Consider the following 18008-nt stretch of genomic DNA (forward strand, 5'->3'; position numbering starts at 1 on the left):
TGGGGGCTGAGGTAAAGGAGGACAGAAGGAAAGAATCAGGAGGGGACAACAATGGATTTCCTAGCCAAAGAGGGAACACATCCTGATGGGAGGGGGAGCAGGACAGATGAAGGCACTGGAGACAATTTTACAGGAGCTGTGGGTAAGAAATTTCAAAAGAGACTTCATCTAGGAAATGTTGGTTTGGAAAAGGACCAGAATTCATTGTGGACTGAGAGTAGGCAACTAGGGGGCTGCCCCCTAATAAGGGTGGATATATGGGAGATATTTGGGAGGACAAGGACAACAGTACCATGGGGTTAAAGAAGTATAAGTCAGGCGTCAGATTCCCAAGTGGCATGAATATTCCCACTGGGAGAGTAGATGGTACAGGGGGCAGAGGTCTGGACCTGAAGTCAGAAGACTTAAATTCAGTCTGGCCTAAGACTCTTCCTAATAGTGTCATACTAGGCAGGTCACTTAAATTGCAGTCTGGCTCAGTTTTGCCATCTTAAAATAGAGGTGATAATATCACCTGCCCCCCAGGGTTGTTATGAGACTCAAATGAGATTATATTTGTTAGTACTTTAAAAGACATATAAATATTATTATTATTATGATTAATCAGTGAAATATGGTTACAGCTGTGCTGAAGTAAAAGAAGTACAAAGAAATCACTGATACCTTATTTAAAACAATGATGAAGATGCTAAACAGCATGTCCTTTCTTTGGGAAGTGCTGGAAGACTCTTCAGCCATGACTCCTTTTCTAGTGAAAGGAAAAAACAGAAGACAACTTACTGTGACTGAGCTTGAGAATCGGATGTGTGACTTGCTACCTATCCTTACCATGATGGATGGAGAACCCTGAGCTGGGTACTCATGAACTGGGAAGAGAATACAAACATCCACCTGGTGAAGAGGGGAGACAGCAGGGACCCAGCCTTTGTGGTTTTCCTTCCCTATTATGTTCCCACCTCCTCCACCTCTCCCAGATGAAACACAAAGATAAAAGCAGGTTGAAATATTTAGAGGCAGAAGCCAACTGCAGGCTAGGGTACAAGGGTACTAGGGTACAAGGCCAGGGAGGGTCCAAGAGGTAATGAAAGGGCCAAGGCCACACTTCTGCTGCTTCTCAGAGAAGAACCAGTGATGTGTATCCTGGCCCCTTCCCAGTGACTGTGATTATAGAAGGGGTGGAGGCAGAGTTCCTGCAGGTTAGGGGTGACCTTGCCTTGGGGAACTAGGAGGGACCCAGACCAGCCTAAAGGCTTCCCAGGCGGGACCAGGGATGAAGGGTCTCAGAGTTGAGGAGTGATACTGACCCTAGATGTGTTGCTTTTTTCTGGTTATCTATAGATGCAATCTAGTCACAGGTTCTGAGAAATTACAGATTGAGGTTCAGTATGAACTAGTCCTACTGACCATGATAGACAGGGAGTTACTGCAGTTTCTGCTTCAGACTCTCCCAAGGCTCCTCCAGAGTGAGCAGGATCTACTTGACTTAGAAGAGATGGTCAGAGAGTCTGGATGTCACAGCAATAGAGAATCACAGGATGGGGGGTTGGGGGCTGAGGTAGGGAGGACAGAAGGAAAGAGTTGGGAGGGGACAGTATTGGATTTTGAACTAGAGCACCTGGATTCATGTGAGAATGGACTTTTTAACCACTTGTGCCACCTCGGGCAACTCAGCACACCCTCGTTGACCTCAGTTTCCTCCTCTGTAATGAGAACGACCCTTCCAGTTTCAGATCTAATCATCCCGTGAGTTAAGAGACTCTGAAAAGTGCATTAGTTGGAGGAGAGAACATGGTCTAGGGACTGTAGTTTAGAAGGATGATGAGGTAGAAGGACCAGGGAGCAGGTATATTAGTAGCTCTCAAGGGCCAGCTCCTGAGAGTGATTTATACATATTTTTGGTGACCTTTGCCACCAGAGATATGTATGTATTCTTGCTCATTAAATGGATTTGTGGGCTCTTCAGTGAACTCTGACCTGAGACATCCTGTGGTGCCCGGAGGTATTTTTAGGAGGCTTTTCTGATAAGGAAGTTTTCAGATTTCTAAGGATAAATATTGTAAATTAATGCAGGAAATTATGCAGCTGGGTCTCATTTAACCTGTCATTCCTGAGATAAGTTTTCGTTATAAAAGTCTGAGGATTCAAGAATAAAACAGTAGAGTTTATATCACGATAATATGTACGTCTCTGTCCAACCTGACTCTTGTCAAATGTGTAGACATACACCAGAACTATCACTGGCAATAAGTAGCAGGTGATTGCTGGGCTCCTTTGGACAGTTGATCATTGAACCAAGTCAAGATCCAGTAAATCAAATAAGCCAAGGCTTGTAATTATGTGGGGGAAAAGGACTGAGTTCTGTCTGAGTAGAGCAATTTGTGGCAATAGAAACTCTCTGGATTGTATTCACCAAGTAGAATTTTTTAATACTAATAATCATTTTTATTCTTAAAATTTACATTTGGTTATTAAAATATACAAGGCAGCTAGGTTGTTCAGTGGACAGAGTCCTAAGCCTAGAGTCAGAAAGGTATTCAAATCTGGTTTCAGATGCTTTCTATTAGTGTGTCTCTGGGCAAGCTTCTCTTTTTAAAATTTTGTTTTATTTTATTTTTAAAGTTTTATTTATTTTTTCCTATTACCTACAAAAGTAGTTTTCTAAATTCATCCTCTTGCAAACTTTTTAGTTCCACATTTTCTACTATCCTTCTTTCCTTCTCTTCCCCCTCCCATGTCAACAAATAATCTGAGATAAGTTGTACATGTGCAATTATGTTAAACATATTTCCAGATTGATGCAGTGCTGTACACCAGATCTCTCAAAGCTGCCCACTTCTTTTCTGCTTCACTGTTGCTAACTGTGTTTTGACTCAGTTTCCCCTCTAACTCAGCAACAAACTGTTCCCTCTCAGAGAGAGATTCTAATCTCTTGACATTAATTCTTCTAGTATTCATTTTGCCTTGGGGCTGCCTCTTTCATTGAATATGAATATTTAGCTTAGAGAGGATAAGTCTGTGATCACTCCAGCACTCTGCACTACACATTGCCTTTGTCACTCTTACATTCTGTCTGTCTCTTCCCCTTACAATCACTTAATCTAATAGATGCCAAATGTTTGCTATGATGGTGCATCCAGAAAGTTTTATCAAGTTTAGATAAATGAAAAACTGTTTGTGATGAGGTCATGAGATGTACAAATCTTCTTTAGAAGGTGACCATTGCTGTTGCTGTTTCCAACTCCATTAAGTCCCAAGGACTCCTTGCTATTTCAGGTAATCTGAGCCTACTCTAGCATTAAAATCGCCCAGAATTATAAGCTTCTCCTCTTTTGGTACATTGATGATAAGGGTCTCCAGGTCTTTATAAAATTTTTCTTTAATTTCATCACTGTTCATCATAGTGGAAGCTTAGGCAGTGATGATGATGGCATGATGTTTTCCTGGAAATGGCAATCTCATTGACATGAGCCTGCCATTCACTCTTTTGGGTAGGCATTCAAGAATGCTGACTAGATTATTTTTGATTTCAAAACCTATCCCAGCTTCACTTCATTCCCTTTCACTACAACCACTCTAGAAAAACATGTGTACAGCTCTGACTTCAGGAAGCTGGACGTCGTTTGCCAGCCTTGTTTCATTCAGGGCTGCTATTTGGATACCATACCTTCTGAGTTCTCTCACAGCAACAACTGTTCCTCTTTTAGGTCTACTGGATCTTATGTTATCTATGAGTGTGTGCATGTTCCATGCACTGAAGGTGAGTAGAATCTTCTTTGAAGATGTTTTCATAGATTTTTTTGTGTCTTGACCACACTGTGTGATTCCCTGCCTGCTGTGGTAATTAGACCAGGGTTGTGTAAGCAGACAACTTTTAGGGTACCTTTTCTAGTCCCTTCCTTACATCAGGAGCTGAGTAGTGCAATCCTTAGAAGGGCTGTTCAGTCACTTAGGGGGCTGCCTAATCTCACTACTGATTTCAGTGGGGAAATGACCCCATGGCCTGGGTCACCTGTGTTCTGGATTGTGACTACGGCTCCCAGTGTTTCTACACCTGCTGCTTTGTCACTTGCCCGTTGCTAAAGGACTTTGAGGAATGGCTATGAATGATGTCTTGTTACCTTTGTAAATTGGATTTAAGTGAAGTAGAGTTGCACAACATCAACAACCTCACTTTCTCTTCCAAAGTCATCATGATCCAGCATAGCAAGACAAAGTCAAGACAACTAGAGATGGCTTTAGACTCAGTGGATGACCTTGGCATCTTCGATGTCTAACCAAGGACCAAGCATTCCATAGCATCTGCTTCAGTTGGGTTCATGGCCATTGGAACAAATCATTCTTCTTCACCCATTCCACCAGTGGAAGACTGCACATGTTTGTGGTAGACACCACCCCCACTACTCACTGATAAATTTGAGACTCCCAAAACAGTTTACCCAGGTGTGGCCACTATGCCTGCCACAACTTCTTGTGGTTCAAGTGGACATCAAAGGAGGAAAGCAGCCCTGAAGAAGGCTCAGTAGCTCTCACACCAAAGAACTAGCTTTCCTTGAACTGCATTTGCTAAAATGGACCAGAACACTTGCAAATATCAAGACTAGTTTGATGAAAATGGGGAAATAAAGAAGCTGCTAAATGAAAAACAAGAACTCCACAGGGTTTACCAGCAGGACAGTTCATCCATTTCTAAGAAGGCAGCATTTAATTCCATTAAAAGTAAAGTCCAAGTAAAGCTTAGAGAGATGCAGAACTCTTGGCTCAGTAAGGGGGTAGATGAAATTCAATTTTAGGCAGATAGTAACAAACCAGAATGTTTTATGTTACCCTGAAAGCTATTTATGGGCCAAAGACATATGGTGTGTCTCAACTACTCTGTGCTGATGAATTCACATTGATAAATGATAGGGACTTGATCCTAGAGAGATGGATTGAGCACTTCCATAGTGTTCTTAACAAACCATCATCAATCAATGCAGAAGTCATTGATCCCTTCCCTCAAGTTGAAGTCAATCAGTCCTTAGCTGAAGTTCCAACTGAAGAAGAGATTTTGAATGCCATTAGACTCCTTTTAAGTGGCAAAGGACCTGGTGCTGATCCATTGCTTTTCCAAAAACTGATTATAACCCTATGGCATGAAGAGATTATATCCCAAGAATTCAAGGATGCCTTCATCATCCATTTCTATAAAGGTAAAGGGAATAGATTGCCCTGTGATAGTCAAAGGAGTATTTCTCTTTTACTTATTGCTGGTAAGATTCTTGCCAGAGTCCTTCTCGATAGGCAGATCTTTCACCTGGAATTTAGTCACCTTCCTGAGAGTCATTGTGGCTTCAGAAAGGCTAGAGGAACAGTCAATATGGTCTTTGTTGCCAGACAATGCCAGGGAAAATGCCAAGAACAAACAGAGGTCTGAATACAGTATTTGTAGATCTGAATAAGGCTTTCGATACCATCAGTCACAAGGGTTTATGAAAAATTATGTCAAAATTTGGTTGCCTGGAGAAGTTCATCAGTATTGTATGTCAATTTCATGACAGCATGCATGCCCAGCTTCTGGATAGTGGATGATGCTCTTGAGATTCCCCAGTCATTGATGGAGTAAAACAAGGAAGTGTCCTTGCTCCCATACTTTTTAGCATAATGTTTTCAGCCAAATTATCAAATGCCTTCAACAAGGATGAACATGACCTCAAGGTCAGCTACTGCATTGATGACAAATTCTTTAACTACAAGCCAAGACCAAAGTGGAGAGAATGTTGGTGCGTGATCTTCTGTTTGCAGATGATTGTGTACTCAATGCAGTCTCTGTAAGTGAGTTGCAACAAAATATGGATTGATTCTCTGCTCCTTTTGCTAATTTTGGTCTAATAATTAACACCAAGAAAACATAGGTGCTCCATCAGCCAGCACCACACCATCCATATGTGGAACCATCAATTACAGCAAATGGAGAAGTTTTGAATACTGTGGACAAATTCATTTACCTTGGAAGTGTCCTTTCCAGGGAGGTACACATTGACAGTGAGGTTGACACTTGCATTGCCAGAGCTAGCTCAGTATTTGGGGAGTTCTGAAAAAAAAAGTATGATAGAGAAGAGGTATTAGACTGACTACCAAACTGAAGATCTAACTGAGCCATTGTGCTGATCTCATTGCTATATGCCTATGAAACCTGGACAGTCTACCAGCACCATGTCAGGAAACTGAATGACTTCCATTTTAATTATCTTAGGAAGATTCTGAAAATCACCTGGAAGGAGAAGATATTAGTCACTGAAGTTCTTTCTCGAGCTAAACTGCCTAGCATTCCAACATTACTACAGAGAGTGCCACTAGGATGGGTTGGACAGGATGCCAGATGTACATTTGCCCAAAAAACTATTTTATGGAGAACTCACTTAAGGCAAGTACTTACAAGGGGGTCAGAAGAAGCGATACTGAGACATCCTGAAGGTCTCATTGAAGAACTTTAGAAATGACAGTACACTTTGACATACACTGGCACAGGACTGCCCAGCAAGGCATGCCATCATCAGGGAGAGTGCTGTACTCTATGAGGGAGGCAGAATTGAAGCAGTCCAAAAGAAATGTGGCATCCATAAGTTTAGAGTAACAACTACAAGGTGATGGACTATTTGTGCCCATATTGGTCTGATCAGCCACAGTTGGACACATTGTAATTTGTCTCAAACATAGGGATGTCATTTTGGTCTTCTTCGACAATGAAGGACAGGAACCAACCAACCAACCAACAAACCAGGCATTCCATATTAATCATTTTATGAAAGAGAAATTAGAACTAAGGGTAAAAATCATGAGAAACGAGAAAAACATAAAAGCAATTTTTGAAAGTAAACATAGTATTGCTTTGGTTGCATTCAGACTCCATAGTTTTTTCTCTGTCTTTTCCATAACAGATCTCTCAGGATTGTCTTTGATGACTGAACTGCTAAAAGAAGCTAAATCCATCATAGTGGATCATCTGATAGTATTGCAGTAAATGTATAATAATGTACTGTTTCTGCTCACTTCACTCAGCATCAGTTCATGCAAGTCTTTCTGTGCTTTTCTAATGTCCATTTGATCATGATTTCTTACAGAACAATAGTCCTACATTGTATTTATGTAACATAATTTGTTCAGTCATTCTCCAATTGATGGATATCCCCTCCATTTCCCCTTGCCACTATAAAAAGATCTGTTATAAATTTTTTTTCTATTTGTGGGTCTTCCCCTTTTTATGATCTGGGATACAGCCCTAATAGTAGTATTGTGAATCAAAGGATAAGCACAAGGAATTTTTGCCTTGGCAAGTCTCTTAACTTCATATGCCTCAGCTTCCCCATCTGTAAAATAAGCTAGAGAAGAAAATAGCAAGTGTTTTTGCCAAGAAAACCCCAGATGGGGTCACAGAATCATACATGACTGAAATGAGTGAACAACAATTAAAATGTTCAGTCTAGGGGGTAGAGCCAAGATGGCGACAAGAGAGGATGTCTCTTAGGTACTCTCTCATAAAACTTAAAAAGTAAAGACTCTTAACTAAATTTTTGAAAGACAGAACCCACAGAGGGACCCAGTGAGGCAGTTCTCCTACTCAAGGTAACCTGGAAAAGAGCGGAAAGGCTCTGCTCCCTGGGGTTGGAGGGGCGGCCCACCAGAGGGGTGGCCTGCCAGAACAAAAGAACTTCAGTCTCCTCCTGGAGGCAGCAGTGGGGGAATTTCCTGACCTACGCCCCAGGGAGCACCAGGCACAACTTGGGGGAATGGGGAGGGGGGAGGACCTTTGCCAGAGTGAGCATATGAAGCCCAGCCCTCAGGGCACACAGCAAGCAGGTGGCCAAGGCAGTCCAGATCCAGGAAACAGAAGCAGGTGGAGCCGGTAAGCAGGAGCCCCCAGGGCATGAGCCCATTGAACCTAGAGAGGAGAGTGGAGAGAGACTGCAGAGCTCTGTCCTCTGTCCCTGGAACAGGACGCTGGGGTTCTGACCACATTAAGATCCTGATCGCAGTCTAGGCCCCCCCATAGAACAGCAGGGCCTCCCCCCACCACCTCAGCCCCATGGCAGAGAGGGGCGCTTATGGTCATTCATAGACTAGGAGGGAGGACAGACCTCACACACTGTGATCCTTGGGGGAGTGTCCCAAAAGCTCAGGAAGCACCCTAAAAATAGGTTTAGGCTGGGAAAATGAGCAAGCAGAGAAACAAGAGGAACACCATTATGAAATATTTGCCTCTGAGCCCAAGAAGGATCAAAACACTCAGTCTGAAGATGAGGAAGCACAAGCTCCTGCATCTAAAGACTCCAAGAAAAACAGAAATTGGGCTCAGGCTGTGACAGAACTCAAAAAAGACTTTGAAAATCAAATGAGGGAGTTAGAAGAAAAATGGGGAAAAGAAAGGATAGAGATGCAGGAAAAACATGAAAATGAAGTCAGCAGCTTAGTCAAGGAGATCCAAAAAAATGCTGAAGAAAATAGCATGCTAAAAACCAGCTTAGATCAAATGGATAAAACAGTTCAAAAAGTTATTGAGGAGAAAAATGTTTTAAAAAGCAGAATTGGCCAGATGGAAAAAGAGATAAGAAAGCTCTCTGAGGAAAACAAATCCTTCAGACAAAGAATAGAACTCAGGGAGATTGCTGAATTTAAGAGAAATCAGGACTCAATACTTTAAAACCAAAAGAATGAAAAATTAGAAGAAAATGTGAAGCATCTTATTGAAAAAACAACTAATATGGAAAACAGATTTAGGAAAGATAATTTAAAAATTATTGGAATACCTGAAAGTCATGATCAGGACAAGAACCTTGACATCATTTTCAAAGAATTACTACAGGAAAATTGCCCTGATATCCTAGAAGCAGAGGGCAAAATAGGAATGGAGAGAACCCACCAATCCCCTGGAGAAAGAGATCCCAAAAAACCAACACCTAGGAATATCACAGCCAAGTTCCAGAACTCCCAAGTCAAAGAGAAAATATTACAAGCAGCCAGAAGGACACAATTCAAATACCATGGAGCTGCAATCAGGATCTCACAGGACTTAGCGGCAACTACATTGGAAGCTTGTAGGGCTTGGAATATAATATACCAGAAGGCAAAAGAGCTTAGAATGCAACTGAAAATTAACTACCCAGTAAAACTGAATGTCCTCTTCCAGGGGAAAAAAGATGGACTTTCAGTGAACCAGGGGAATTTCACATGTTACTGTTGGAATGGGCAGAGCTGAACAGAAGGTTTAATCTTCAAATACAGGACTCAGGTGAAGCATAGAGATTGGAGGAGGAGGGGAAAATATGAGGGACTTAATGATGAGGAACTGCATGTATTCCTGTATAGAAAAATGACACTGATAATACTCATATAGACCTTCTTAATTAACAGAGCAGGTAGAAGGAGATTGTATAGATGAAGCACAGGAGAAAGCTAAATTTGAAGATAAAATATGGTATAAAAATGGAGTCAATAGAAAAAAGGGAAATGTAATGGGAGAAAGAAAAAGGAGAAGGGGAATAGGCCAAGATATTTCATATAATATTTTTCTTTATTACAATGAGCTATTGCAATGATATGGAATGGGGGAAGGCAAAGGGGAATGAGGGAATCTTTGCTCTCATCAGAGGTGGCTAGGAGAGGAAACAACATATATACTCAATGGGGTATAGACATCTGGAGTAAGAAGGAGGGGGGGATAGGGGAAAGTGGTGGGGATGTGAATGAAGGAGTAGAGGATGGACCATGAGGGGAGAGTGGTCAGATAGAATACATTTTCTTTTTTACTTCTTGCAAGGGGCTGGGATTGGATGGCCTGTCTGGGACCATAGGGCCAGGTGGATGCTGGGCCTAAGGGGTGGTATGGGGGCTCAGGGCCTCTTGGCCCCAGGGCCAGGGATCTGTCTGCTGCACCACTCAGCTACCCTACAGCAGAGTCAGAGTGAGAGGAAAGAGAAAATATAGTACATGGTAGTGGAGAAATATGAAAGGAGGGAGTTGCGATCAGCAATGGCAACAGTGGAAAAATATGGAAGTAACTTTTGTGATGGACTTGTCATAAAGAATATAATCCACCTGAAACAGAGTTGGTGGTGTTGGAACATAGACTGAAGCACATTTTTTATTATTATAATTTTTTGGGAGGGTGCAGGGCTAATGGAGCTGGGTGGCCTGCCTGGGGCCTCATAGCAGGGTGATCTTTGGGTGTCTGAGGCCGGATTTGGACCCAGGTGCTCCTGGCTCAAGGGCCAGTGCTCTGTCCACCACCCAGCTGCCTTACTATTATTACTATTTTATTTTATTTTGGGTCTTTTTTTTCTTTTTTCTGGTTTTTGCAGGGCAGTGGGGTTGGGGTGGCTTGCATGTCACACAGCTGGGTGATTGTTGGGTATACGGGGCCGGATATGGGCTTGGGTGCTCCTGGCTCCAGTGCTGGTGCTCTGTCTACTGCACCACCTGGCCATACTTACAATTATTACTATTATTTTTTAATTTTAATTTTTTTCTCTCCCCTTTACTTTATCACTCCAGCGAGTCTATATTTTTTTGGGGAGGGGGTATTTTGTTTACTCTTAAACAAGAATATTTTATTAATGTATAAAAAACATTATTTGTACAAAATGAGAATAAAAGTTAAATTTTAAAAATCTTAAAAATGTTCAGTCTACACACAAATAATAAAACAAAATTATTTTCATATATATGTATATATATATACATATATATGAAATATTTTTAGGAATACAACACTCCAGATTTATGAAAAGTACAAACTCTTCTAAACTGTACTAAATGTGGAAGCTGAAGAAGAGGAAAAAAGAAATATGAAAAAGAAACTATTCCCATTTTATCCTTTCCATACTTCTATCACATCACATGAACCATAGTTTTCAGAATAGCTTATAAAAGCCCCAAACCTCATAATTGTATTCACTGGTTGAAATGATGCTACTAAATCCTGTATTGGTGAATTACAAATATATACTAAGTTTCTAATAAGCTTCTTTGGGAGATAGTATGCCTTAGCCTTATAGGATTTCTGTCTTCTGAAGAATTTCCAGTTTTGCTCCTATAATATCTACAATTTGTTTCTATAGGAGTTCTTTTTGTCACAAGGCAAAGAACATTGTCAGAGCTGATAGGACTCTGTGGTTCTTGAGGTTATTATCCTTAAAGTCCCTTATATTCAGTATTCTTGTATAATTTATCCCTCATCAAAGAGACTTGAATTACAGAATTTCAAAGTGACCTCAGAAGTTATTTCTTCCAAATTATTAATTTTATTAAATCTCATTCAACCTTATCCATTAGATTTTCTTTAGAATTTATTTCTTCCATTATTAAGTATTCATTTCTTTCTCTTCTCATCCTTCCATACCCATAAAAGAGTAAGAATAGAAAGAAAGAAGAAACAAAAACAGGAAAGGAAGGAAAGGAAGAAAGAAAGAAGGGGAGGAAAACGACGAAAAAAAGGAAAAGAAATAAAGAAACTAAGAAGGAAAGAAGGGAGTATAAATTAAGTAACCCTATATCATAAATAGGCAAACAAAAGAAATGCTTACTTTGGTCATTCAAAAATGCATTTCTTTTTCTGAACATCAGGAGCTGTTCTTCTTTAGCAGTCTTTTTGAATTATGGTTAACATTTAGCTGGTAGAGTTCTTTAGTCATTTAAAAGCGTTACTTTTTATAATACAAATGTTATATATAAATTATTCTTCTGATTCTGTGATTTCATTTTGTAGCAGTTCATAAGTGTCTTCTCATCACTTTTTAAAATAGTCCTTTTCTTCCTTTTTTGCAGCATAACAGAATTCCATTACATTTATATCCTCATATACCATAGTTTTTCAGTCATTCCTTAATTATTTCAGTAAGAGAGTTATCATAACAAAAAATTCTACATAGTGTAAAGGGAAATACCCTAGATTGGGAAAACTGGGTTTGTAATCCCAGCTCTGACACTGAGGAGCTCTCTGATACCCCCAGGCAAGTCATTTCTATTCCCTGATTCTCAGTTTCCTCACTTAGGAAATGGAGATTAATAATAGCACTTAATTCACAGAGATGTCTTATGACTCAAATATAATCATTTTATGAAGATCTCTGCATTATAATGTATAAATATCAGCTATTATTATTTTTAATTTTGGTTCTGGGATATCATGAATACAAGGATCTTTTGGCAGAGGAACTCCCTTTCCCAATGCAAACCAGCAGAGTCTTAGAGCACTGTATAGGACCCTGAGATATGGTAAGTGACTGACCTAGAATTTATCATATTGACTTGAATCCAAATCTTCCTTCTGAGACTGAGTGTGTAGCCACTCTACCTTGCAGCCTTGCAGTATTGTTGGTGGTGGCTGTGTTAATTATTATTATACTTATTACTACTTTATAATAAGCATAATAATAATTGAGACTGAATGTTTTGATACAAAGACAGGCAAAAGCTAGTTCCTGCTCTCACAAAACTTATACTCTAATGGGGAATATAACAATCAAACAACTATATGCAACACAAGCTTTATAAAGGAGAAATGGGCAACACTTATAATAGTATTCTAATGTGTTCACTGTATTTTAAGCTTTTCAGGTATGGATTAGGCTAGATAGTCACTGAGATTCCTTCTATTTCTCAAACTTTACGTCAGTGATTCTGCTCTTTTTGCTTTGCATCATTTTGAGTTAAAATCTAACTTCACACACAAGTTGACCTTATAAGTAACCACCTTCTAAGTAACCTTAGGCAAGTCACTTAATCTCTATCCACCTCACTTTCCTCAGCTGTAAAATGGGGATAATAGCATTTTGGGGAGGATTAAATGAGTTGATAATTGTAAAATGCTTAGCAAAGGGCTTGAAGCATAGTAGAAGTTGAATGAATGCTTATTCCCTCTTCCCACTTTGCTTCCTTCTCCTGTTTCCATTTTTATTTGTATTCTTCATTTTGACTTTATCTTTTTTGTCCATTTTTGAATATTATTTTATTTTTTCAATTATATGCAATGATAGTTGTCAGCATTCATTTTTTGTAAGCTTTTGAATTACATCTTTTATGCCTCCCTTATTTCCTTCTCCTCTCCCCATAATAGAGAATAATTTGATATAGGTTATACATGTATAATAATATTAAAAATAATATATGTATAATGATATTTAAACTACTTTCATATTAGAGAATCAGAATTAAAGGGGGGAAATGAGAAAAAGAAAAAATAAAACAGGTTTAAAAAGTGAAAATAGTAAATTTTGGTTTACATTCAGACTCCATAGTTTTTTTTCTCTGAATGTGGATGGCATTTTTCATCACAAATCCTTTAGAATTGTCTTTGATTATTATACTGTTGAGAAGAGCAAGTTCAGCAGAGTTGATCATCTTACATTGTTGCTTTTAATGTATACAATGATCTATTCAGGACTTGTTCTTTTCAGTACAATAATACTGCTAGTAGAAGCTCTAGTAATTCTACAAGAAAGGAAAAACACTGGCAAGGGGACCTCTGGAAACAACATCTGAAGTCACAGAACTTCAAAAGATAAAAGGAACAAATCAGAAGTTTATGTTATTATTTTCTCCCTTTTGTGGTTTATTGAATGATTATTTAATCAGAGGGAACTTCCCCCTTTTTTCTTTTGCTCTCTGTAATCTTCCTCTTGACTCTATAAATATGTAGTCCATCTTTATGCCTCCCCTTTTAAGATTGGCTTAATTTTGCCTTCTCCTTCTTCTAGTGACTTAGGTTTCTACAAGATGCTATCTCTTCATCCAATATTCCCCTCACTTTTTCTACACCTCTTTATTTGATCTATAGCTGACATAATGTCAACTGTGATCAAATTGGGGATTGCAAAAGAATAATAATTTCTCAAAACTATACAGTGATATCAAAACTATCTGGTATTGGCTAAGAAATAGAGTGGTGGATCAGTGGAATAAACTAGGTGCAATAGCAAGAAATGATTATAGTAATCTGTTGTTTGATAAACCCAAAGAGTCCAGCTATTGGGTTAAAAACTCTCTCTTTGATAAAAATTGTGGGGGAAATTGGAAGTTAGTGTGGAAGAAACTTGGATTAGACCAACACCTCACACTCTACACCAAGATGAGATCAAAATGTATACAAAATCTAGACATAAAGACAATATTATAATCAAACTAGAAGATCAAGTAGTTTACCTATCAGATCTGTGGAAAGGGAAGTAGTTTATGACCAAGAACAACATTAAAAACAAACTAGATAATTTTGATTACATTAAATAAAAAGCTTTTGCACAGACAAAACTACTGTAACCAAGATCAAAAGAAATGTAGCAAATTGGGAAACGATTTTTACAACTAGTATTTCTGACAAAGGACTAATTTCTAAAATATACAGAGAACTGTGTCAAATTTTCAAAAAAACCAAGCCATTCCCCAATTGACAAATGGACAAAGGATATGAAACGGCAATTTACAGTTGAGGAACTCAAAGTGATCCATAGTAATATGAAAAATTGCTCTAAATCATTACTTATTAGAGAAATGCAAATCAAAGCATCTCTGAGATACCATCTCACACCTCTCAGCCTGGTCAATATGACCAGAAAGGACAATGATCAATGCTGGAAGGGATTTGAGAAATCTGGGACACTAATATATTGTTAGTGGGGCTGTGAACTCATTCAACCTTTCTGGAGAGCTATTTGGAGTTATGCCCAAAGGGCAAGAAAAATGTGCAAACCCTTTGATCCAGCAATACTACTACTGGGTCTGCAGTATGAAGAGATTATGAAAAAGGATAAAAGCATCACTTGTACAAAAATATTCATAGCAGCCCTATTTGTGGTAGCAAAGAATTGGAAATTACATAAATGTCCTTCAATTGGGGAATGGCTTAACTAACTGTGGTATATGTACATCATGGAACACTATTGTTCTATTAGAAACCAGGGAAGCCTGGAAAGATTTGCATGAACTGATGCTGCGTGAGATGAGCAGAACCAGAAAAACATTGTACACTGTAACAACAACATGGGGGTGATGATCAACCTTGCTCATTCCATCAGCACAACAACCAGGGATAATTTTGGGCTATCTGTGATGGAGAATACCATCTGTATCCAGAGAAAGAATTGTGGAGTTTGAACAAAGTCCAAAAACTATTACCTTCAATTTAGGAAAAAACTCGTTATCTTATTATGTAATTTTGCTATCTCTTATACCTTATTTTTCTTCCATAAGAATATGAATTCTCTCTCATCACACTCAACTTAGATTAATGTATACCATGGAAACAATGTAAAGATTAACAGACTGCCTTCTGTGGGAGGTGCAGGGGGAGGGAAGCAAGAATAGGGGAAAAATTGTAAAACTCAAAATAAAATCTTTCTTAAAAAAACTATATATTGATAGAAGATTAATTCCCTTTAGAGAATATTAGGCTTCATATGGGTCACCTTGTTCCCTAGTTAAAAATTAAGACTCCAGAAATATCTCTGCCCCTGCCATGTTAATCACAAATCTAGGAGAATAATCCTCAGGATATAAAGAAATCATTCTCCCAGGAAGAGACAAGAGAAGAACTTTTACAAAAATGATAATCTTTGTGGAACCATCTTGAATAGCAATATTGTGCAACTTTTATATTTAGGCTACTAAGGAGGTTGATTATTTTCCCTATTATCAAATGGTATAAAGTCTGATTTCTTTCCCAGTTCTGGGTGACCCTCTTGGATGATCTCTAAAACTATAGGTTTTGATGGTAAATCCCTTCATGTTTAATCTATATTTTTCTCATTATGTTATTTTAACCTTATGTTTTTAAAGTTCTTAGAATTTAGGTGTTTAAAAAACTAATATCCACTCTGTACTCACAGATTGTTGGTGGGGCTGTGAACTCAATAGAGGAAAAAGGTCAAATGGGGAAGAAAGTACATGATGTGGACCTGACTCTACCCTTATCCCCCATTTGGTCAAAATTTTGTTGCTCAGAGAAGTTAATCAGCATTGTACATAAATTTCATGATGGTGTGCTTGCCCACATTCTAGATAGTAGACAATACTTTCAAGATTTCCTGGTCACCAGTGGATTGAAACAAGAATGTGTCCTCTGTGTTTCCTTACTTTTTTGCATGATATTTTCAGCCATGTTATCAAATGCCTTCACTGAGGACAAACATGGCATCAAGGTCAGCTACCTCACTGATGGCAAATTCTTCAATTTTAAAAGGCTACAAGCCAACACCAAAGTGGAATGAGTGTTGGTGTATGATCTTCTGTTTGCAGATGATTGTACACTCAATGCAACCTTGGAAGCTGAGATGCAACAAAGTGGTATTGATTCTCTGCTGCTTGTGCTAATTTTGGTCTAACAATTAATACTAAGAAAATACAGGTTCTTCCATCAACCAGCATCACACTATCCATATGTGGGACCATCAATTACAGCAAATGGAGAAGTTTTTAGTACTATGGACAGGTACACTTACCTTGACACTCTCATGGCTAGAGCTAGCTCAGTATTTGAGAGACTTCGAAAGAAAGTATGGAAGAGAAGAGGTATTAGACTAACTATCAAATTGAAGTTCTATAGAGCCGTTGTGCTGACCTCATTTCTGTATGCCTGTGAAACTTGGACAATCTACCAGCATCATGTCAGGAAACTGAATTTCTTCCATTTAAATTGACTTAAGAAGATTATGAAGATTACCTAGCATGATAAGATAGCAGACACTGAGGTTGGTTCTCAAATTAAACTTCCAAACATGCCAACATTACTACAGAGAGGGCAACTATGATGGGCTGGGATGATTTTTAGAATGCCAGATGTACACTTGCCAAACAGATTATTTTGTGGAGGACTCACCAGGGCAAGCATTCAAAAGGGAGTCAGAAGAAACAATATCGGGACACTCTGAAGGTCTCTCTTAAGAACTTTAGAATTGATTGTGTAGCATATGAGACAGTGACAAAGGACTGCCCAGCTTGGCATGTCCTCATCAGTAAGGGTGCTGCACTCTATGAGGAAGGCAGAATTGAAGCAGCTCAGAGGAACACATGAACTCTTTGTGCCTAACTTGTGGTGGAACATTGCTAACTCATATTGATCTCATCAGCCACAATCGGACACACTGTAATTTGTCTCAAACATAGTGATGTCATTTTGGTCTTCTTCAATAAAGAAGGACAAGAACCAACCTGAGAGGACAGGGGAGAAGATGTCATGGGGGCTAGAGGGAAAGGAAGAGGGGAAAATGGTCAGAAGAGTCAAACCCAGGCAGGAAATATTTCCTAGAGCCAAATTATAAAATAGCTCTCTACTACTGAGTTCCCTTGGAGCATCCTGACTCCTTCCCTCTGGAGAGAACCCGGGGGGAGAGGAAAGAAAGAGGATATAGAGTAAAAGGAAAGAGGCTAAAATACTTGTCATTGTCACCTTAGGAAAGGCAAAAGGAATAGGGATGGATACTTTCTTGACTTCCTGGTGATGGGTAGACCAAGGTCATTGGATCTGGGGCTTCTGAGGGAAAGATTGCAGAACCATGGCTCAACTGGGAGGGATGCTGATCTCCATATCTTTGTACCATTAGTTTCCCACAACTGGAATATATTCCTTTCTCACATATCCTTTATTGTGTCTCTAGGATAAAATAAACTCCACAGTCTGATATTTTAGAACCTCCAGAATTGAGCTATTTACTTTCTAGATTTATCTCAGTCAATTAGTCAGTCAATTGACATTTCTTAAGGGTCTACTATGCTCTGAAGGTCTACCATGTTCTGAGTTAGTATACAAATGACTATGAACATGAACAACATACACATTATAAACAGAAGGTAACCTTAAATGGAAACTGGGAATGGAGGGAGGAAATTAAAGAAGGGTAGAATAGAGGAAAGACCTCTTGCAGATGGTGAGATTTGAACTGAACCTTGAAGAAAGCAGGGAAAGTTAGAAGACATAAATAAGGTGGGTAGAGCATTTCAGAATAGAGGAACAGACAGTTAAGTGAGACAAAACTGTATGATAA

The sequence above is a fragment of the Macrotis lagotis genome, chromosome X (genome assembly GCF_037893015.1).
Source record: "Macrotis lagotis isolate mMagLag1 chromosome X, bilby.v1.9.chrom.fasta, whole genome shotgun sequence".
Taxonomy (NCBI): Eukaryota; Metazoa; Chordata; class Mammalia; order Peramelemorphia; family Peramelidae; genus Macrotis; species Macrotis lagotis.